Below are 24259 nucleotides of genomic sequence, written 5' to 3' on the forward strand. Positions count from 1 at the left end.
AATTGTCAAAATAGACTTATTGTGTTGATTATTTTGTAATGTATATCAGTGTTAAATCACTATTTTGTACACTAATATAATATTGTATGTCAAGTATACCTCAATAAAAACAAAACAAGAGTTTGGGGAAAGAAAACAATCATTTGGGATTATTGATTAAATTACTCAATAATCTGATGTTCAATGAATAGATCTTTCAGGAAGTCCCTGAAATGAGTAATAAAATTATTTGTGGCTTTTTTCTTTCTTGGCAAGAATTTCCTGGAAAACACAGGAAAAAACCTTGAAAGCCATAACTACTTTATGTCCACTTGGTCACATTGATGAAGTAAGTCACATAAATATTGACAGTAAACTGTGTGGATATACCCTAAATGGTTTCAATTCTCACACATCTTAAAAATGGAAATTTAAAATGTAAATAAATTATGGAAAACTATTTTCTCCAAGTTAGTGTGACTGCTCAGTGTGTGTGTGTGTGTATGTGTGCATCTGCACATTGGTATACTGGATGTCTATTAAGGTTTATAGGAGAGGAAAACATTTGAGAGATCATCTGCTGTCTATTTAGGGCTGACAATCCACTTGAGCTTCCCTGGTGGCTCAGAGGTAAAGAATCTGCCTGCCAGTGCAGGAGTCACAGGTTTGGCCTTGGGTTAGAAAGATCCCTTGGAGAAGGGAATAGTAACCCACTCCAGTATTCTTGCCTGGGAAATTCCATGGCCACATGAGCCTGGTCGGTTGCAGTCCACGGGATCTCAAAAAGTCAGGCACGACTTAGCGACTGAACGACAACAACAAAAAGCACTTGAAAGCAAGAACGGTATTTTATTCATATGCCATATTTTGTCTTTGGGTTAGAGGGACCAATTATCTTTTTCTGCGGTATTTAGGTATGTAAATTTTAGTAAATCAAACCAATAAATATCAATATATAAAGTAATAATATGAGAAAGTGTGTAACACTACACAAAGATATACACCTTGTTAGTATTTCCGACTGTATAGAATATGGATTCTTGGCTCAAGTAGAGATAACTGAGTTTAGGCAGTTTGGATAGGTATCATGGTATGGATGATGTCTGTTCTAGGACATGAAAGACATATAGACTTTCAATAATTAAAACCATCAAAGGCTGTCATATATACGTAGATGAACAAGAGTGCTAAGGTGGTACCTGGCACATAGTAGGTACTCAATAATTTGAGTAAAATTACAAGTGAGTTATGTGTTGGTAAACATTCCTGGTGGCTCAGACGGTAAAGTGTCTGCCTACCATGCAGGAGACCCGGGTTCGATCCCTGGGTCGGGAAGATCCCCTGGAGAAGGAAATGGCAACTCACTCCAGTACTCTTGCCTGGAAAATCCCATGGATGGAGGAGTCTGGTAGGCTACAGTCCACAGGGTCGCAAGTCGCACCTGAGTGACTTCACATTTATGTGTTGGTAAGGAGACTCGTGATCTTTAAACACAAATTTCCTGTAAGATATTAATGGGAAATTCGATTGAAAAACTATTTGGGCAAGGTTACAAAAGGCATTAAGTAAGATAATGAACATTTTTCTTACAGGCAGTAGAAAATTGATGACTCTTGCACAGAGAAATCATTTGAGGGTGTTTTTTGAAAGAATAAGAAAGCTGTGCTATGCTGGGACAATTCAAAGAGAAGCTAATAGCAGTGCAAGTAGTAGGAAAGAATGCCAATCTAAAATGGAACCAGAGGTATAAAATGGAAAATCTCAACATGTGCCCTCAGGTAAACAAAACTTAAGGACTGAGAGACTGATTCCCTGTAAATGCTTGATTTACAGATGACTGATAGTGGAATTTTCGTAAATAACAGGGAATGGTTAAGGTTGTCTCATCAACCTTGGGAAAGTTTCCTTATGGTTTCCAGAGGCACGAACAAGAAATGACCCAGGTCTGGTTGGTCTTGACAAAATAAGATGAATTGAGATTTGTTGATATGATTGGACTGGCTTTGTCTGCTCAGGGAATTTTCAAAGTTGGTCCTATTTGTTTTTATTTTCAGTTCAGTTCAGTTCAGTCGCTCAGTCGTGTCCGACTCTTTGCGACCCCATGAAACGCAGCACACCAGGCCTCCCTGTGCATCACCATCTTCCGGCGTTCACTCAGAATCACGTCCATAGAGTCAGTGATGCCATCCAGCCATCTCATCCTCTGTCGTCCCCTTCTCCTCCTGCCCACAATCCCTCCCAGCATCAGAGTCTTTTCCCATGAGTCAATTCTTCACATGAGGTGGCCAAAGTACTGGAGTTTCAGCTTTAGCATCATTCCTTCCAAAGAAATCCCAGGGCTGATCTCCTTCAGAATGGACTGGTTGGATCTCCTTGCAGTCCAAGGGACTCTCAAGAGTCTTCTTTAACACCACAGTTCAAAAGCATCAATTCTTCAGCGCTCAGCTTTCTTCACAGGCCAACTCTCACATCCAAATGTGACTGCTGGAAAAACCATAGCCTTGACTAGACGGACCTTTGTTGGCAAAGTAATGTCTCTGCTTTTCAATATGCTATCTAGGTTGGTCATAACTTTCCTTCTAAGGAGTAAGTGTCTTTTAATTTTATGGCTGCAGTCACCATCTGTAGTGATTTTGGACCCCCCCAAAATAAAGTCTGACACTGCTTCCACTGTTTCCCCTACTATTTCCCATGAAGTGATGGGACCAGATGCCATGATCTTTGTTTTCTGAATGTTGAGCTTTAAGCCAACTTTTTCACTCTCCTCTTTCACTTTCATCAAGAGGCTTTTTAGTTCCTCTTCACTTTCTGCCATAAGGGTGGTGTCATTTGCATATCTGAGGTTATTGATAATTTCCCCCGGCAATCTTGATTCCAGCTTGTGCTTCTTTCAGCCCAGCGTTTCTCATGATGTACTCTGCATAGAAGTTAAATAAGCAGGGTGACAATATACAGCCTTGACGTACTCCGTTTCCTATTTGGAACCAGTCTGTTGTTCCTTGTCCAGTTCTAACTATTGCTTCCTGACCTGCATATAAGTTTCTCAAGAGGCAGGTCAGGTGCTCTGGTATTCCCATCTCCTTCAGAATTTTCCACAGTTTATTGTGATCCACACAGTCAAAGGCTTTGGCATAGTCAATAAAGCAGAAATAGATGTTTTTCTGGAACTCTCTTGCTTTTTCCATGATCCAGCAGATGTTGGCAATTTGATCTCTGGTTCCTCTGCCTGTTCTAAAACTAGCTTGAACATCTGGAAGTTCACAGTTCACGTATTGCTGAAGCCTGGCTTGGAGAATTTTGAGCATTACTTTACTAGTGTGTGAGATGAGTGCAATTGTGCGGTAGTTTGAGCATTCTTTGGCATTGTCTTTCTTTGGGATTGGAATGAAAACTGACCTTTTCCTGTCCTGTGGCCACTGTTGAGTTTTCCACATTTGCTGGCATATTGAGTGCAGTACTTTCACAGCATCATCTTTTAGGATTTGAAAGAGCTCAACTGGAATTCCATCACCTCCACTAGTTTTGTTCATAGTGATGCTTTCTAAGGCCCACTTGACTTCACTTTCCAGGATGTCTGGCTCTAAGTGAGTGATCACACCATCATGGTTATCTTGGTCATGAAGATCTTTTTTGTACAGTTCTTCTGTGTATTCCTGCCACCTCTTCTTAATATCTTCTGCTTCTGTTAGGGCCATACCATTTCTGTCCTTTATTGAGCCCATCTTTGCATGAAATTTTCCCTTGGTATCTCTAATTTTCTTGAAGAGATCTCTAGTCTTTCCCATTCTGTTGTTTTCTTCTATTTCTTTGCATTGATCGCTAAGGAAGGATTTCTTGTCTCTTCTTGCTATTCTTTGGAACTCTGCATTCAGATGCTTATATCTTTCCTTTTCTCCTTTGCTTTTGGCTTCTCTTCTTTTCACAGCTATTTGCAAGGCCTCCCCAGACAGCCATTTTGCTTTTTTGCATTTCTTTTCCATGGGGACGGTCTTGATCCCTGGCTCCTTACAATGTTATGAACCTCCGTCCATAGTTCATCAAGCACTCTATCTATCAGATCTAATCCCTTAAATCTATTTCTCATTTCCACTGTATAATCATAAGGGATTTGATTTAGGTCATACCTGAAGAGTCTAGTGGTTTTCCCTACTTTCTTCAATTTAAGTCTGAATTCGGCAATAAGGAGTTCATGATCTGAGCCACAGTCAGCTCCTGGTCTTGTTTTTGTTGACTGTATAGAGCTTCTCCATCTTTGGCTGTAAAGGATATAATCAATCTGATTTCGATGTTGACCATCTGGTGATGTCTATGTGTAGAGTCCTCTCTTGTGTTGTTGGAAGAGGGTGTTTGCTATGACCAGTGCATTTTCTTGGCAAAATCCTATTAGTCTTTGCCCTACTTCATTCCGGATTCCAAGGCCAAATTTGCCTGTTACTCCAGGTGTTTCTTGACTTCCTACTTTTGCATTCGAGTCCACTATAATGAAAAGGACATCTTTTTTGGGTGTTAGTTCTAAAAGGTCTTGTAGGTCTTCATAGAACCGTTCAACTTCAGCTTCTTCAGTGTTACTGGTTGGGGCATAGACTTGGATTACTGTGCTATTGACTGGTTTGCCTTGGAAATAAACAGAGATCATTCTGTCATTTCAAAGATTGCATCCAAGTACTGCATTTTGCATTCTTTTGTTGATCATGATGGCTACTCCATTTTTTCTAGGGATTCCTGCCCTCAGTAGTAGATATAATGGTCATCTGAGTTAAATTCACCCCTTCCAGTCCATTTCAGTTCACTGATTCCTAGAATGTTGACCTTCACTCTTGCCATCTCCTGTTTGACCACTTCCAATTTACCTTGATTCATGGACCTAACATTCCAGGTTCCTATGCAATATTGCTCTTTACAGCATCAGACCTTACTTCTATCACTAGTCACATCCACAGCTGGGTATTGTTTTTGCTTTGGCTCCATCTCTTCATTCTTTCTGGAGTTATTTCTCCACTGATCTCCAGCAGCATATTAGGCACCTACCGACCTGGGGAGTTCCTCTTTCAGTATCCTATCATTTTGCCTTTTCATACTGTTCATGGGGTTCTCAAGGCAAGAATACTGAAGTGGTTTGCCATTTCCTTCTCCAGTGGACCACATTCTGTCAAATCTCTCCACCATGACCCGCCCATCTTGGGTTGCCCCACGGGCATGGCTTAGTTTCATTGAGTTAGACAAGGCTGTGGTCCTAGTGTGATTAGATTGACTAGTTTTCTGTGAGTATGGTTTCAGTGTATCTGCCCTCTGATGCCCTTTTGCAACATCTACTGTCTTGGGTTTCTCTTATTTTTGTGTGGGGTATCTCTTCACGGCTGCTCCAGCAAAGCGCAGCCGCTGCTCCTTACCTTGGATGAGGGGTATCGCCTCACCGCCTCCCCTCCTGACCTTGAACATGGAATAGCTCTTCTAGGCCCTCCTGCACCCGCGCAGCCACTGCTCCTTGGATGTGGAGTTGCTCCTCCCGGCCGCCGCCCCTGGCCTCCGGCGTGGGGTAACTCCTTCTGGCTACAGCCCCTGGCCTCGGGTGTGGGGTAGCTCCTCTCTGCTGTTCCTGCGCCATCGCAGCCTGGCACTCTCCGCCACTGCCTCTGACCTCAGACGTGGGGCAGCTACTCTTGGCTGCCACCCTCAGGCATAGGGTCCTCCCGGCTTCTGTCCCTGACCTTGGACGTGGGGTAGCGCCTCTTGGCTGCGCCTGTGTGCCATTGCAGCCGCCCGCACTATGTTCGCTGTCGCAGCCGCAAATGCACTTTCTCTTTACATTCCCTGCCCATATATAGAGGCTGCCCCAAACCCTTAGTAGGCTTGCCAGTTTGCCTGTCTGGAATTGTAGTTCCTCTTTTATTCCAGAATAAAGTTTTCCTTTTGACAATTTTCAGCTTGCTTTGTTTTACCTTAAAAGTTTAGGTTGATGGAAGTTTAATACAATATTCCATAAAGAACTATATGTTAAGGAAGGACAAAAAATGGTTGTTTATTGAACATTTAAAATATGTGATTCATTATGTAGCGTTTTGGAAAACTGTAGTCACTTAATGCACAGCACTCACCAGCTTATACTTGACTATGACAGAAAGGATGTTACCTGGTTAGATCTTGACATCACTTTTCGGTTATTTACAAATAAGCTGAAATACATATTAAAAACACATAGTTTTTCTGGATATAAAATTATAAACCAAATTCTAGTATATTAGCTGTTTACTATTCTCATCTTATAAATGGACATGTGAAAAGGGTGAACATCTTTGACAGTATAAAAGGGGTTATAAAATATTTAATTAAATCCAAGCATTGCTGTTGATAATTTTGTGGCTAACTTGAGATGCAGTGGTTAATGTGATTTAATTTTTCGGCATTAAAGTCTTAATTAAAAAGAGGAGTACAGCCTTTTATCACACATTAAATGAATTTTCCCTGGTGTGGTCCATATGGTATATGACTTAGACAGATATTTTCATAATAAAATCATGGGGGAGAAAAGCCTTTACATTTATAACAACAGTAATGAAACCATACAGGTTTGTTGGCGAAAAAGCCATTGTAAACATTTATATATTTCCCTTTTTTAGGTTATTTTAAAGTTCAGTGGAAATTAATAGATATTTTGAAGCAGGTTTGCAAACATATTAGTAAGTTTGACTGTAGCATCATAAATGAAAACATAAAAATTATTGAATGTGTCATTTAAATAGGAAGAAGATAACATATAAATTATGCTCTAAAACATTCAGGGTGGAAAAATGGCTAGTAATTTGTGTTATCTTTAAAAAAAGCGATCAAATTCTCCTCGAAATTTTGTTATTCATGCACATGTCAACTATGTGAAAAGAGATTTTTGTCTTAATTACTTTCTGTATTCCCAATAGTACTTTTTATATTTTAGGTTATTAATTACTTAACTATTATTGATAAGTTTATATAGGATATAGAGATTATTTAGATCAAAGTTATAGTAACTAAATTAACAAGCATGTATCATTATATATTATAGTAAAATTTGTTAAAAATAAACTTAGAGTTTGCCTTTTAGGCCCTGTATGAAAAATCCTTCTTTCTCCAGAAATCATCTTAATTTTATCTTCCTGGGCTTTATAATTTTGTTTTTCATATCTGGGTATTTAATCTACCTGGGGCTCATTTTCATATATGATGTAAGTTAGTGATAACAGCATCCTATTTTTTTCATGAAGTGAGTTAAATTTCCCCTCAAAATTTATGGAACGTTGTATTATTTTCACATTTATTTCTGATGATACATCTACACAAATCATGCTGATTCCTGGATTCTATGTGCTCTGTTTGTCTATATCAGTTCATTACTGTTGTAATTGCAATGGCTTCAGCTAACTTAATAGCATTTAGGGTGCATTTTCCTTGGCTTCTCTTATGTGTGTTCCTTTTAATTGATTTTGCTCATTGTGGGCATTTGTTTTCCCATGTAAAGCTTAGGACCCCTTTATATAACTGCATTTTTTTTTCATTTTTCTTTACATTTATAAATTAAATTTATTATTTAAATATATACTTAAACTATTTTGGATTTGCATCTTTTCAGTATTAATATTTTTCATCACTGAATGAAAATGATATGTCTACATCTATATAGGTATTCATGTCTGTCCTTTAATTGGATTTTTAAAATATGCATAAAGGTATTATTTATTTTTGTTAGGTGAATTTATTTATTTATGCATTGTGTTATAATCGATTACTTTTATATTGAAATTCATGAATTCTTCTTGGCTCCAACAACCTTCCCTCTTTCTGTTTGTAGTTATTTGTTTCCATTTGTATCACAGAATTTAAATTTTTTGAGACTTTATCAATGTGTGGCTTTAAATCACATCATATTTCCATAAATATCACAGTAGTCCTTGAATTCTCATTTACATGGGCCTCAGAATTCTCATTCTGTGTAACTTACTTACACAGAAAGTTTCTTGAGAGCAAAATTTCAATATTGAGTCTGTTATTTTTTTCTATGAAAACCTGCACTTTTTTCTGTTTTGTTATATACATTGGTTTATTTTATAGATTCTACACATAAATGGTAAAATACAGTATTTGTCTTTGTCTGAGTTATTTTACTAAGTGTAATAGTCTCTCTCTAGGACAAGGCAATGGCAACGCACTCCAATACTCTTACCTGGAAAATCCCATGGATGAAGGAGCCTGGTGGGCAGGAGTCTTGGGGTCGCTAAGAGTCGGACACTACTGAGCAACTTCACTTTCACTTTTCACTGTCATGCATTGGAGAAGGAAAGGGCAACCCAGTCCAGTGCTCTTGCCTGGAGAATCCCAGGGATGGGGGAGCCTGGTAGGCTGCTGTCTATGGGGTCACACAGAGTTGGACATGACTGAAGCAACTCAGTCCATCCTTATTGCTTCAAATGTCTATATTTCATTCTTTTTTATGGTCGAGTAATATTCCATTGCATATATATACCACATCTTCTTTATCCATTCTTTTGTTATAGGTTCTTTATGCTTCCTTTACCTGGATATTTGTTTCCTTATTCTGGCTTGGGACAAAAACATTTAATTTTTGCTCAAAGTAGTAATTATTGTTATAGTGAACAATGCAGAATTTGGCAAATGTTACTAGCTTCCATATCTTAACATTGAAGTGCAAATATACAATATAATAGCAAGATATCAGAGAATTGTCCTCTTCCTAGTGTGTAGCATCTTTCCTTTTGGGGAATTACTCTATTGCCTGTTATGTCATCCTGGTAAGGCATTTCCAGGTTTTAGAGGGAATGATAACCAAGATTAGACCAATTATAAAGCAGAGACATTACTTTGCCAACAAAGGTCCGTCTCATAGTCAAGGCTATGGTTTTTCCAGTGTTCATGTATGGATGTGAAAGTTGGAATGTGAAGAAAGCTTAGTGCCAAAGAATTGATGCTTTTGAACTGTGGTGTTGGGGAAGACTCTTGGGAGTCCCTTGGACTGCAAGGAGATCCAACCAGTCCATTCTAAAGGAGATTGGTCCTGGGTGTTCTTTGGAAGGACTGATGCTAAAGCTGAAACTCCAATACTTTGGCCACCTCATGTGAAGAGTTGACTCATTGGAAAAGACTCTGATTCTGGGAGGGATTGGGGGTAGGAGGAGAAGGGGACAACAGAGGATGAGATAGCTGGATGGCATCACCAACTCCATGGACATGAGTTTGGGTGAACTCCGGGAGTTGGTGATGGCAGGAAGGCCTGGAGTGCTGAAATTCATGGGGTCACAAAGAGTTGGACATGACTGAGCGACTGAACTGAACTGAATTTCTCTTTCTCAGCAGTGTTTGTCAGAGAATTATGCATGTAATGTAAACAGTGCCAATGAGATATACTCTCAAATATTAATTTTAAGAAACAAAGGAAGAGGATGAAAAGAAACCTCTAAGCCTTTTAAACTATGAGATGTAGTGTTAAGGCCTGTGGTGGCCTCTCACCTATTTGAATGGTGGGAGCCCATCTGTGGAGCTCACAAAAGGAGCCCTACACAGTAGGATGCAAAGCTAAGTAAGTAGGAGAAGAGAGGCCTGAATTCATTTTCTCTCTTCAGATTCTCAAATTAGGCACTATATTTTCTTTTCTTAGAACTTGTCTGAGAGCTATTGGTATCATTTGCCGTCAAAAGTTTCCCAATACTTAATTTGATACTTGAAGTAGAGTGTTATATCTGACAGGCTCTAAAGTATGAATTTTTTGGTGGTGTCAGAAGGATGGGAATATTTTAATATCTTCACTAATAAGTGGGAATTTGGCAATCCTTTAAATTATCTGTGTGTGTGTGTGTGTGTGTGTGTGTGTGTGTGTGTGTTGGGGGAAGACATATATCATATACCTACAGAGATTGGAAGTTTAAAGATCTAAATAGAAAAATGTCAGACTGTATAATTATGTGCACTCATCCTTGTGACCTTGAATACTGTCTTGAGAGAATTAGGGACAAAGCTTTACTGAGAAGCACAGACCTTGGAGGATCATTCAGACCATTGTGAGAACTTTGACTTTTGCTTTGAGTGAAATGGGGAGTCACTGAATGGCTCTGAAAAATAGAATAAGATGATCTGAATAATGATTCTAAAGGCTCACTCTGGCTTTTGAGTAGACAATAGACTTAGAAATAAAAGGAAAGACCAGTGAAAAATCCATAATAATTATCCAGCTGAGGAATGGTGGTAGTTACTAGCTTTGGATATAGCAAGAAATGGTCAGAGTTTTAGATAACATGTGTCTGTCAAGATATGCTAACTATGAAAGATGACTAGCCAATGGGCAATCACATACTGATTATCCAGAGAAAATGAATGACAGATAACCTAACATACCAATGAATACCGATCCCTTCCAACACTGTGAAGATGCCTGCATGCCCTTTTCAACTCACTCGGTGAGTACAGTACCAGGTTGAGATATATGCGAGCCTTTGCTCCCTAGAGGGCAGAATACTTAAGTAAATTTCTCCAGGTTCCACTCAACATGATTTCCTATTGTCATTCCAGCCAATAAAGGTACAAGTGTTCAGTGACGCTGCTCTATTAAAGCTATATATTATAAATATAGACCAAAAGAGCTGACAGATATGTTGTGACTGTTTATTAATGTATCCATGTAAACCTAAACATTTTTGAAGTGTATTGGTAAATGGGTATTCTGTAGTTTAAACAGAATTTAAATGTTTATATATATGCACTTTTCAGTCTACTACAGAGATAATCTATTAAAAGAAAATTTGCTTCTAGCCATACAGGATTGTGTGTTTCCCTCTTGAGAACTGTATTACCATACTCATTAAGTGGTGCATCTGAGAAGAATAAGAGTGCTAATTATGTTTATAATGAATAATAATAATATATAAATAAAATGGGTTGATGTCACATTAATGAATAATAAGAACATTAAAAAAGGTTATATTATGCTTATTATAGCAAGTATTGTTAATTTGCACCAACATTTTAATTTTCACCTGTAGTCTAGTGAGAAAGATATCTCAGTGATGTGAAGCTAGATACAGAGAGGGAGTCAGACAATATTATATTTCTTTTATTTAAAAATTATTCTGGATTTATGTATTTTATTTTTTTTATTTTCTGTTTTATTTTATTTTTTAACTTTACAATATTGTATTGGTTTTGCCATATATGAACATGAATCCACCACAGGTATACATGTGTTCCCCATCCTGAACCCTCCTCCTTCCTCCCTTCTGGTACCATCCCTCTGGGTCGTCCCAGTGCACCAGCCCCAAGCATCCAGTATCGTGCGTCGAACCTGGACTGGCGACTCGTTTCATATATGATATTATACATCTTTCAATGCCATTCTCCCAAATCATCCCACCCTCTCCCTCTCCCACAGAGTCCAAAAGACTGTTCTATACATCAGTGTCTCTTTTGCTGTCTCGTACACAGGGTTATTGTTACCATCTTTCTAAATTCCATATATATGCGTTAGTATACTGTATTGGTGTTTTTCTTTATGTATTTTAATGAAGAAAATTATTGATTAAAAACCTGTTGGCCAAGATGTTTTTCCATATTACAATCAAACTAATAATTTGCATTTTCCTAGAGTAAGCAGTTTTGAAAGCTAAGCTATTTTATTCTGTATACTACTAATTTTTAGCAAGCAAATTATATAAAACATGGCAAATATTAGATACCATCAAAACCTCACTGGGAGTTCTCAGAAACTGATAAACTGATTCTCAAACTGATAAGAAAGTATGAAGAGTGAGAAAACCCAAAACATTTTAGAAAAAGAAGAGCACATTTGAAGGATGTAAGCTGCCTGATTTCAAGATTTACCATAAAACTACAGTAATTAAGATAGTGTACTATTACTTAAGTATTAGATGTTTATATTGGTGGCATAAAATAGAGAGTTCAGAAATATTCTTGAACATATATGATCAAATCAGTTTTAACAAAGGTGCCAGAGAAATTCAGTGGGAGAAATGATAGTCCTAAAAAAAGTGATGACAGGAAAGTTGAATATTCACATGGGGAAAAAAACTGAACCTAAGAACTCAATTTACACATTTATAACACTTAATTCAGGGCTTTCCAGGGGGTGCAGTGGTAAACAATTTGCCTGCCAATACGAGAGATGCAGCAGACATGGGTTTGATCCCTGGGTCAGGAAGATCTCCTGGAGTAGAAAATGATAACCCACTCCAGTATTCTTGCCTGGAAAACTCCATGAACAGAGGTGCCTGTGGACTGCAAGTCCAAGGGGTTGCAAAGAGTCAGACATGACTGAGCACACACAGCAATGATACCAAAATGAGAGTTGATCAGTGACCTAAATGTAAAAAATAAAACTGTATAGCTTCTAGTAGAGAACAAAGAAAGAAATCTTGTGACTATGGGTTAGGCAAATACTTCTTAGACTGGACCAAAAAAAATCATGAATTATAAAGTTTAAAAAAAGTGGGACTTTATCAAAGTCAAAATTATGATGCTTTTCAAATATCATTGTAAGAAAATAAAAAGGCAAGTCATAAAATGAAAGGAAATATTTTCAAAACATTTCTAATAAAGGTCTTGTGAACAGATATATAATGAACACTTATAATTCAATAATTAGAACACAATCTAATAGTTAATGATGAAAAGATTATGTTGTTGCTATTATTGTTTTGAAAGTATTTTATTTCATTCTATGGCTTGCCTTGTGACTTATCTACTGCTGTGCACTGAGTTACCCAAGACTTAGCAACCAAAACCAAGAAACATCTGTAAGCCCAGAATCTGGAAAGAGTTAGCTAGATTTTCCTACCTCAGAATTTCTCATAAGATTGCAGTCAAAGTGTAGATGAAGGCTTAAGTCATTTTCAGACTCAACTGGGAGTGAATCCGCTTCCAAATTCATTCTCACAGAGGCTGAAAAACCTCAGATCTACTTGCAGTCTTAGTACATGGACCTCTCTCCACAGAGCTACCTCAAAAGAGGGCAGGTGAGTGCCCCAGACAGAAACCTTTTAATAACGTAATCTCAGAGTGACATTCCATCACTTCTATCTTACTCTAGTCATTAGAAGCGAATCAGCGAACTTAGGGAATATGCAAAGTGATGATGTTACACAAGGGTGTACCTGCTGCTGCTGCTGCTGCTGCTAAGTCGCTTCAGTCATGTCCAACTCTGTGCGACCCCAGAGACGGCAGCCCACCAGGTTCCCCCGTCCCTGGGATTCTCCAGGCAAGAACACTGGAGCGGGTTGCCATTTCCTTCTCTAATGCATGAAAGTGAAAAGTGAAAGTGAAGTCGCTCAGTCTGTCCGACTCCTAGCGACCCCATGGACTGCAGCCCACCAGGCTCCTCCGTCCATGGGATTTTCCAGGCAAGAGTACTGGAGTGGGGTGCCATCGCCTTCTCCAAGGATGTGACTATCAGGAGGCAAAGAATGTTTGGGGCCGTCATAGAGAAACCAACTGCAGTATACCCCTGGACCTCTTCCTGCATACAAAATACTCATATTTGGGTTTTGTTTACTTGTTCTTTGATAGACAGTTTTCTTTTTAATTGAGGTATAATTGACATATAACATTATATTTGCTTTGGGTATACAACATGATTCAGTATTTGTCTATATTGTAAAATGACCACAAGTTTATTTACCATCCATCACATGTATAGTTAGAAAAATCATTTTTTTATTGTTGCTGACAACTTTTAAGACACATTCGCTTAGCAACTTTCAAATATGCAATATGGTATTATTAATATCCCATGACTTATTCATTTTATAACTGAAAGTGTGTACCTTTTGACCTCCTTCACCCATTTCACCCATCTCTTACCCCTGCTAACTCTGGTAACCACCAGTTTCTTCCCTGTATCTATGGGCTTCGCCTTCATTTGTTTACCTGTTTATTTTTTTGATTGTGTCTGACTATTTGCGACCCCATGACCTGTAGCCCACCAGGCTTCTTGGTCAGATTTTCCAGCCACGAACACTGGTGTGGGTAGCCATTCCCTTCTCCAGGGCTTCTTTCTCATGCAGGGATCAAACTCAGGTCTCCTGCATTGCAAGCAAATTCTTTATGGTTTGAGCCACTGCTGCTGCTGCTGCTGCTAAGTTGCTCCAGTCGTGTCTGACTCTGTGCGACCCCATAGATGGAAGCCCACCAGGCTCTGCCATCCCTGGGATTCTCCAGGCAAGAACACTGGAGTGGGTTGCCATTTCCTTCTCCAATTCGTGAAAATGAAAAGTGAAAGTGAAGTTGCTCAGTCGTGTCCGACCCTTAGCAACCCCATGGACTGCAGCCTACCAGTCTTGTCCATCCATGGGAGTTTCCAGGCAAGAGTACTGGAGTGGGTTGCCATTGCCTTCTCCGTTGAGCCACTAGGGAAGCCCTATTATAATATAAGAAAGGTCAAATGTTTTTTTTTTTTTTTCTCTGTTAGACATTTCACTTAAGATAATGCCTTCGAAAGGGCAAAATTTCATTCTTTTATGATTGAATAATATTCCATTATATATAAATTCACCACAGCTTCTTTATCCATTATTCTACAGATGTATACTGAAGTTGCTTCCATATCTTGGTTATTGTAAATGTTGCTGCAATGACCATGGGGGTGCATATGGCTTTTTGAGTCAGTGTTTTTCTTTTATTTCAGATAAATATGCAGAAGTAGAATTGCTGGTAAATATGGTAATTCTAGTTTTAATTCTTGTGGAATCTCATACCATTTTCCATAGTGACTGTAACAATTTGCATTTTTACCAACAATACACAGGGTGCTTTTCTCCACATCCTTGCCCCATTTGTTATTTCGTAACTTTCTGATTACAGCTACTCTAAGAGGTATGAGGTTATAACTCATTGTATTGATTTTCATTAGCTGAACACCTTTTCATATACCTGTTGGTCACCTGCATGTGTTCTTTAGGTCATCTGTATGTTAGGTCCATGAATCAAGGCAAATTGGAAATGGTGAAGTAGGAGATGGCAAGAGTGAACGTCGACATTTTAGGAATCAGTGAACTAAAATGGACTGGAATGAGTGAATTTAACTCAGATGACCACTCTATCTACTGCAGTGGGCAAGATCCCTTAAAAGTGATGGAGTAGCCATCATAGTCAATGAGAGTCCAAAATGCAGTTTTGGATGCAATCTCAAAAATGAAAGAATGATCTCAGTTCATTTCCAAGGCAAACCATTCAAGATCATAGTAATCCAAATCTACACCCCAACCAGTAATGGTGAAGAAGCTGAAGTTGAACCTATAAAACCTATAAGAACTTCTAGAACTAACACCCAAAAAAGATGTCCTTTTTATTATAGGGGACTGGAATGCAAAAGTAGGATGTAAAGAGATATCTGGAGTAACAGGCAAATTTGACCTTGGAGTACCGAATGAAGCAGGGCAAAGGCTAATCGAGTTTTGCCAAGAAAATGCACTGGCCATAGCAAACTGCCTCTTCCAACAACACAAGAGAAGACTCTACACATGGACATCATCAGATGGTCAATACCAAAATCAGCTTGTTTATATTCTTATCAGCCAAAGATGGAGAAACTCTATACAGTCAGCAAAAACAAGAATGGGTGCTGACTGTGGCTCAGATCATGAACTCCTTATTGCAAAATTCAGATTTAAATTGAAGAAATTAAGGAAAATCACTAGACCATTCAGATATGACCTAAATCAAATCCCTAGTGATTATACAGAGGAAGTGAGAAATAGATTCAAGGGATTAGATCATATAGAGTACCTGAAGAACTATGGACAGAGGTTTGTGACATTGTACAGGAGGCAGGGATCAAGACCATTCCCAAGAAAAAGAATTGCAAAAAGGCAAAATGGTTGTCTGAGGAGGGCTTACAAATAACTGAAAAGAAGAGAAACAAAAGGCAAAGGAAAAGGAAAGATATACCCATTTGAATGCAGAGTTCCAAAGAATAGCAAGGAGAATAAGAAAGCCTTTCTCAGTGATCAATGCAAAGGAATAGAGGGCAACAATAGAATGGGAAAGACTAGAGATCTCTTCAAGAAAATTAGATATACCAAGGGAATATGTCATACAAAGATGGGCACAATAAAAGACAGAAATGGTATGGACCTACCAGAAGTAGAAGATATTAAGAAGAGGTGGCAAGAATACACAGAGCAATTGAACAAAAAAGATCTCCACAACCCAGATAATCATGATGGTGTGATCACTTACCTAGAGCCAGACATCCTGGAATGTGAAGTCAAGTGGGCTTTAGGAAGTATCATTACAAACAAAGCTAGTGGAGGTGATGGAATTAGAGTTGAGCTATTAAAAAAAAATGGTGCTGTGAAAGTGCTGGACTCAATATTCCAGCAAATTTGGAAAACTCGGCAGTGGCCACAAGACTGGAAGAGGTCAATTTTCATTCCAGTCCCAAAGAAGAGCAATGCCAAAGAATGCTCACCTACTGCACAATTGCACTCATCTCACAGTCTAGTAAAGTAATGCTCAAAATTCTTCAAGTTACGCTTCAACTGTACGTGAACCGTGAACTTGGAGTTGTTTGAGCTGGATTTAGAAAAGGCAGAGGAACAAGAGATCAAATTGCCAACATCCACTGGATCATTGAAAAAGCAAGAGAGTTCCAGAAAAACATCTGCTTATGCTTTATTGACTACGCCAAAGCATTTGACTGTATGGATCACAACAAACTGTGTAAAATTCTGAAAGAGATGGGAATATCAGACCAATTGACTTGCCTCTTGAGAAACCTGTATGCAGGTCAAGAAACAACAGTTAGAACTGGACATGGAACAATAGACAGGTTCCAAATTGGGAAAGGAGTACATCAAGGCTGTATATTGTCACCCTGCTTATTTAACTTATATTCAGAGTACATCATGAGAAATGCTGGGCTTGATGAACAGGCTGGAATCAAGATTGCCAGGAAAAAAATCAATAACCTCAGATATGCAGATGACGCCACCCTTATGGCAGAAAGTGAAGAAGAACTAAAGAGCCTCTTGATGAAAATGAAAGAAGAGAATGAAAAAGTTGAATTAAAGCTCAACATTCGGAAAACAAAGGCATCTGGTCCCATCACTTCATGGCAAATAGATGGGGAAACAGTGGCTGACCTTATTTTGGGGGGTCCAAAATCACTGCAGATGGTGACTGCAGCCATGAAATTAAAAGATGTTTGCTCCTCAGAAGAATAGCTATGACCAATCTAGACAGCATATTAAAAGGAAGAGACATTACTTTACCAACAAAGGTCCATCTAGTTAAAGGTATTGTTTTTCCAGTAGTCATGTATGGATGTGAGAGATGGACTGTAAAGAAAGCTGAGCGCTGAAGAATTGATGCTTTTGAACTGTGGTGTTCGAGAAGACTCTTGAGAGTCCTTTTGATTGCAAGATGATCCAACCAGTCCATCCCAAAGGAAATGAGTCCTAAACATTCATTGGAAAGATTGATGCTGAAGCTGAAACTCCAATACTTTGGCCACCTGATGCAAATAAATGACTCATTTGAAAAGACCCCGATGCTAGGAAAGATTGAAGGTGGGAAGAGAGGGGATGAGATGGTTGGATGGCATCACTGACTCAATGGACATGAGTTTGAGTAAACTCTGGGAGTTGGTGATGGATAGGGAAGCCTGACATGCTGCAAGCCATGGGGTCACGAAGAGTTGGACACGACTCAGCGACTGAACTGATACTCATGACTTCTTTGGAAAAATATTAAGTTCCCTGGCCCTTTTAAAATTGGATTGTTTTTTCTTTTTCTATTGAGTTGTTCGAGTCTATATATATTTTAGATACTAACCTCTTATCAGCTATATGATTGCAAGATTTTCTCCCATTCAATAAGTTGCCTTTTCATTTTGCTGATGATTTCCTTCATTGTGCAGAAGCTTTTTAGTTTTATGAAGTCCCACTTGTTTATTTTTGCTTTTTTTGTCTTTGCCTTTGGTATCATATGATGCTCATCTGATTTTTATCCTTCATTTTGTTCATATGGTATATCACATTGATCGGTTTGCAAATGTTGAACCATTGTTGCATCCATGGACTAGATTTCACTTTATCATTGTCTGTGATCCTTTCTATGCATTGATATGTTTGCTAATAATTTGTGGAAGACTTTTGCATCTATCAGGGATAGTGGCTTGACTTTTTTGTTTAAACAAGATGCATTATGATTGTGCTTTTATGTTCACTAGACTCTCAATCATAAGCTAGTTTAATGAAACCTTTATAACTCAGTTAAAGAAGTGGTTTGAATAGAATGTTTTTAATCATTCCCTTATTCTTAAAATGTATTTGTATTAACACATTATACAAGTATTTGCTTTCAAAGAAAAATGTCTTTTTAATTTTGCCAAATGTCTGTCATTTCTTTTTTGATTTTAAATAAAACACTAGTTTTTTTTTTTTTTTTTATCATATACTCTGATAACTGCTAAGTAATTCTTCTTTAAAATGACTCAGCATAATCTTTATTTATATTTCCCATTTTCTAATCCAAATCAAATTGCTACTTTTAAATTTGAGAAATATGAGACTGACATAATTTTGAGATATGAAATAAAAATGATTTATTTTTAAAATTTTGTAAGAAATGATGTTTAATAATATCAATGGGTATTCATCAGTTAACTATTTGATTTTCCTGACTTTGAATTAAATATTAACTATTTTTCATTTCAAGTGGTTATAAGAGATTTGAATTTTTTCCTCCCTGTACTTTTCAAGAAAATAATGAAGTTTGGATGGTTTTTGAAAACTCTTTTCCATTTCAAAACAGTTCTATTTTCTGATATACATCCTATATCTTTCCTAGTGGGCTCTTTATCCCATTTTTTAATCAATTCAAAGTTCAGAATCTCATCATCTAAATCAGGTCTACACAAGGATCAGTTCAGTTCAGTTGCTCAGTCGTGTCCAACTCTTTGCAACCCCATGGACTGTAGCACGCCAGGCTTCCCTGTCCATCACCAAATCTGAAGCTTGCTCAAAATCATGTGCATTGAGTCGGTGATGCCATCCAACCATCTCATCCTCTGTCATCCCCTTCCCCTCCTGCCTTCAATCTTTCCCAGCATCAAGGTCTTTTCAAATTAGTCAGTTCTTTGCATAAGTTGGCCAAAATATTGGAGTTTCAACTTCAGTATCAGTCCTTCCGACGAATATTCAGGATTTATATCCTTTAGGATTGACAACTTTGGTCTCCTTGCAGTCCAAGGGACTCTCAAGGGTCTTCTCCAACACCACACTTCAAAAGCATCAGTTCTTCAGCACTCAGCTTTTTTATAGTCCAACTCTCACGTACATACATGACTACTGGAAAAACCATAGCTTTGACTAGATGGACCATTGTTGGCAAAGTAATGTCTCTGCTTTTTAGTATGCTGTATAGGTTAGCCATAACTTTTCTTCCAAGGAGCAAGTATCTTTTAATCATGGCTTCAGTCATCATCTGCAGTGATTTTGGAGCACAAAAAAAATAAAGTCAGCCACTGTTTCCCCTGTTTCCCCATCTATTTGCCATGAAATGATGGGGCCAGATGCCTTGATCTTCGTTTTCCGAATGTTGAGTTTTAATTCAACTTTTTCACTCTCCTCTTTCATTTTCATCAAGAGGCTCTTTAGTTCTTCACTTTCTGTCATAAGGGTGGTGTCATCTGAATATCTGAGGTTAAACTGATATTTCTCCTGGCAATCTTGATTCCAGCCTGTTCTTCACACATCCCAGTGTTTCTCATGATGTACTCTGCATATAAGTTAAATAAACAAGATGACGATATACAGCTTTCCTTTCCCAATTTGGAACCAGTCTGTTGTTCCATGTCTAGTTATAACTGTTGCTTCTTGACATGCATACAGGTTTCTCAGGAAGCAGGCCAGTTGGTCTAATGTTCCCATCTTTTTAAGAAAATTGTTTAAGAATTTTCCACAATTTGTTGTGATCTACGCAGTCAAATACTTTGGCGTAGTCAATAAAGCAGAAGTAGATATTTTTCTGGAACTCTCTTGCTTTTTCAATGATCCAGTGGATGTTGGCAATTTGATCTCTGGTTCCTCTGCATTTTTTAAATCCAGCTTGAACTTCTGGAAGTTCATAGTTGATGTACTGCTGAAGTCTTCCTTGAAGAATTTTGAGCATTACTTTACTAGTGTGTGAGATGAGTGCAATTGTGTGGTAGTTTGAGCATTCTTTGGCATTTCCCTTATTTGGGATTGGAATGAAAATTGACCTCTTCCAGTCTTGTGGCCACTGCTGAGTTTTCCAAATTTGCTGGCATATTGAGTGCAGCACTTTCACAGCATCATCTTTTATACTTTGAAATAGGTCAACTGGAATTCCATCACCTCCACTAGCTTTGTTTGTAGTGATGCTTCCTAAAGCCCACTTGACTTTGCATTCCAGGATCTAGGTGAGAATCACACCATCATGATTATCTGGTTCATGAAGATCTTTTTTGTATAGTTCTTCTATGTATTCTTGCCACCTCTTCTAAATATCTTTTGCTTCTCTTAGGTCCATACCATTTCTGTCCTTTATTGTGCCCGTCTTTGCATGACATTCCCCTGATATCTCTAATATTCTTGAAGAGATCCCTGGTCTTTCCAGTTCTGTTGTTTTCCTCTGTTTCTTTGCATTGGTGGAAGGCTTTCCATCTCTCCTTGTTATTCTTTGGAACTCTGCCTTCAAATGGGTATATCTTTCCTTTTCTCCTTTGCCTTTTTCTTCTCTTCTTTCACAGCTATTTGTAAGGCCTCCTCAGACAACCATTTTTCCTTTTTGCAATTTTTTTTCTCGGGGATGGTCTTAATCCCTGCCTCCTGTACAATGTCCTGAACCTCTGTCCATAGTTCTTCAGGCACTCTATCAGATCTAACCCCTTGAATCTGTTTGTCACTTCCACTGTATAATTGTAAGGGATTTGATTTAGGTCATACCTGAGTAGTCTAGTGTTTTTCCTACTTTCTTCAATTGAAGTCTGACTTTTGCAATCAGGCATTCATGATCTGAGCCACAGTCAGCTCCCAGTCTTGTTTTTGCTGACTGTATAGAGTTTCTTCATCTTTGGCTGCAAATAATATAATCAGTCTGATTTGAGTATTGTCATGTGGTGATATCCATGTGTAGAGTCTTCTCTTATGTTGTTGGAAGAAGGAGTTTGCTATGACCAGTGAATTCTCTTGGCGAAAGTCTATTAGCCTTTGCCCTGCTTCATTTTTTTCTCCAAGGCCAAATTTACTTTTTACTCCATGTATCTCTTGACTTCCTACTTGTGCATTCCAGTTCCCTATAATGAAAAGGACATCTTTCTTGTGTGTTATTTCTCAAAGGTTTGTAGTTCTTCATATGACCATTCAACTTTGGCTTCTTCAGCATTACTGGTTGGGACATAGATTTGGATTACTTTAATATTGAATGGCTTGCCTTGGAAATGAACTGAGGTCATTCTGTTATTTTTGAGTTTGCATCCAAGTACTGCATTTCAGACTCTTGTTGACTATGATGGCTACTCCATTTCTTCTAAGAGATTCTTGCCCACAGTCATAAATAGAGTGGTCATCTGAGTTAAATTCACCCACTCCAGTCCATGTTGTTCGCTGATTCCTAAAATGTTGATGTTCACTCTTGCCATCTCCTGTTTGACCACTTCCAATTTGCCTTGATTCATGGACTTAACATGTTCCCATGCAATATTGCTCTTTACAGAATCCGACTTTACTTCTTTCATCAGTCACATCCACAACTGGGTGTTTGTTAATTACAGTTCCTCAGTTATATTTCTGCATCTGTAGACCCTGGAAATTCAAAAGACATGTTATCTACCCTAAAAATATCTAACATTAATGGTGAGTGGTTGGGTAGCTATAGAATAACTGCTATAGACATTCAGTTTAAAAAAGGGATAAGTGAGACAAGTAGTCACTTGTTCCTAAGAATTCTAAAACCTATGGAAATGTTAGACATGTCTTGATTATTCCTTAATGCCTGGAAATACTTTTCCTTGGCACTTATTTCTAATCTCTAGGCTCTCGGTTTCACACTGTGAGTAATTTTCCTATTACATGAAAGGCAGCACTTTTTTTTTTTTTTAATTGCTAAACAGCATTGCCTGCTTCCTGCAAGTAGTCTGGAGGTTCAAAGGCCTCATTTCACTTGTTATATTCTTAATTTTAGGATCATGTACTTCCTGGAGTGGCTGGAGATTTTTAAACCTTCAAGTTCTGGTTTGAAGAAAGAAAGAACCTTCTTTCTTTCAATTTATCTCTTTCCTCTTACAGTTCACTATTAGCGTCATGATTCCTAGAAAGCAGGCTGTACCTTCAAAACTTTTCATATACATATCGTTTGTTAATATATTTCTTTTCTTAAACATCTCTTTAGGGAGATCACTCATCTCATCAGTCACATGTTCTACTTTCTACGGAGAAGGCAATGGCACCCCACTCCAGTACTCTTGTTTGGAAAATCCCATGGACGGAGAAGCCTGGTAGGCTGCAGTCCATGGGGTCGCTAAGAGTCGGACACGACTGAGCGACTTCACTTCCACTTTTCACTTTCATGCATTGGAGAAGGAAATGGCAACCCACTCCAGTGTTCTTGCCTGGAGAATCCCAGGGATGGGGGAGCCTGGTGGGCTGCCGTCTATGGGGTCGCACGAGAGTCGGACACGACTGAAGCAACTTAGCAGCAGCAGCTACTTTCTACGTGATCCACTTTAGTGTTGTTAATCTTTCTGTCACTAAGTAACAAGGATTCATCTTATTCCTGCTTTCAGAAATACATTCCTCATTTTCTTATAAAATCCTTAGCTACAGTATAAAATCCAAAGTTCCTCAGAATGTTGAAGGCACTTCAAGTTTTTACTAACACTCTCCTCAAGTCCACCGCTCTTTTCAAAGCTTTTCCCACATTTTAGGTTTTTGTAATGGCAGTCCTTACATTCAAACACTAAAGTCTGAATTAGTAATCTTCTTCTGCCTCATATATTACTCCAAACACAGTGGTTGAAAATAGAAAACATTTATTTTTCCATGGTTTCTGTCAGTCAGGAATCCAAACACAGATTTGCTGGGTATTTCTGCTTCATGGCTTCTCAAGAGTCTGCAATCAGGGTGTGAGCTGGGACTACAGTTGTGTCATAGCTCAACTAGGATAGGATTCACTTCCAGACTGTCTTTCATGATTCTTGATGAGACTGAATCTCATGTCTGCTGTCTCATATTCACTAGAAATGAGCAAATAAGTCCAGGCCATAATCAAGGGTAGAGTATTACAGAAGGGCTTGAATCCCAGCAGGCAGGGGTAGGGAGGGGTGAGGTGGGGAGCATCTCCAAGGCTGCATCCTGCAGTAATTTTTATAAACATATATGAATGATTGTCCATAGGGTGATTTGGGATTGTCCATAATATTGGGTTAAATATTACCGCCAAGTGGAAGATTTAAAAAAAAAATACTATATACTTCGTATCTTAAAGAGGAATCCACACATCTTGAATGAATGGAAAGTTTCCTCAATGTATCTTCTAAGTTAAAATTTTGCTTTGTTTGCTTTAGTCGCTCAGTCTTGTCCGACTCCATGCACTGTAGCCCTCTGGGGTCCTCTGTCCATGGGATTTCCTAGGTAAGAATACTCAAGTGGGTTGTCATTTCCTTCTTCAGGGGATCTTCCTGACCCAAGGATCAAATCCACATCTCATGCACTGCAGGTGGATTTTTTTTTTTTTTTTTTTTTTACCACTGAGCCATCAGGGAAGCCCCAAGTTATAATTTAGCAGACTAATTAGATGTTTTTGAAGTTAGGTTTTCTCATACTTCCTAGGTCATGTTTTGTATACATATGTACTGTGAAGAAAAAGATCTCTACTTAAAACTGTGATTTTCTTAAACATATGTTTTTTAAATTGATTTTCCAGTATAGGAATTTCAATGCTTGGCTTGTAGTCTCATGCTGTCACATCCTTTCATGTCCTGTCTTCACAGTGTTCATGTTTATATACTAAGGTTTATTGATATATAAGAATTTATATTCCACTCCCCCATAGTTCTGAGAAAACATCCTGTATCAGTCAGGGTCCAGTTTTAATATAGAGATTAAACACTGTCAGTTGTTTTCACAGATGGAGCCCAACAGGGGATAAAAGGATGCTTAGGGCACATAGAGAATCTAAACTGCATAAAGTTCCTACCATTGTTCGAACAGGGAAACCAAAGGGAAGAAGTGATATGAGTCTAGTAAGCCTGAGTCATCCTGACTGC

Source organism: Bos indicus x Bos taurus, chromosome 2 (assembly GCF_003369695.1).
Source record: "Bos indicus x Bos taurus breed Angus x Brahman F1 hybrid chromosome 2, Bos_hybrid_MaternalHap_v2.0, whole genome shotgun sequence".
Lineage (NCBI taxonomy): Eukaryota > Metazoa > Chordata > Mammalia > Artiodactyla > Bovidae > Bos > Bos indicus x Bos taurus.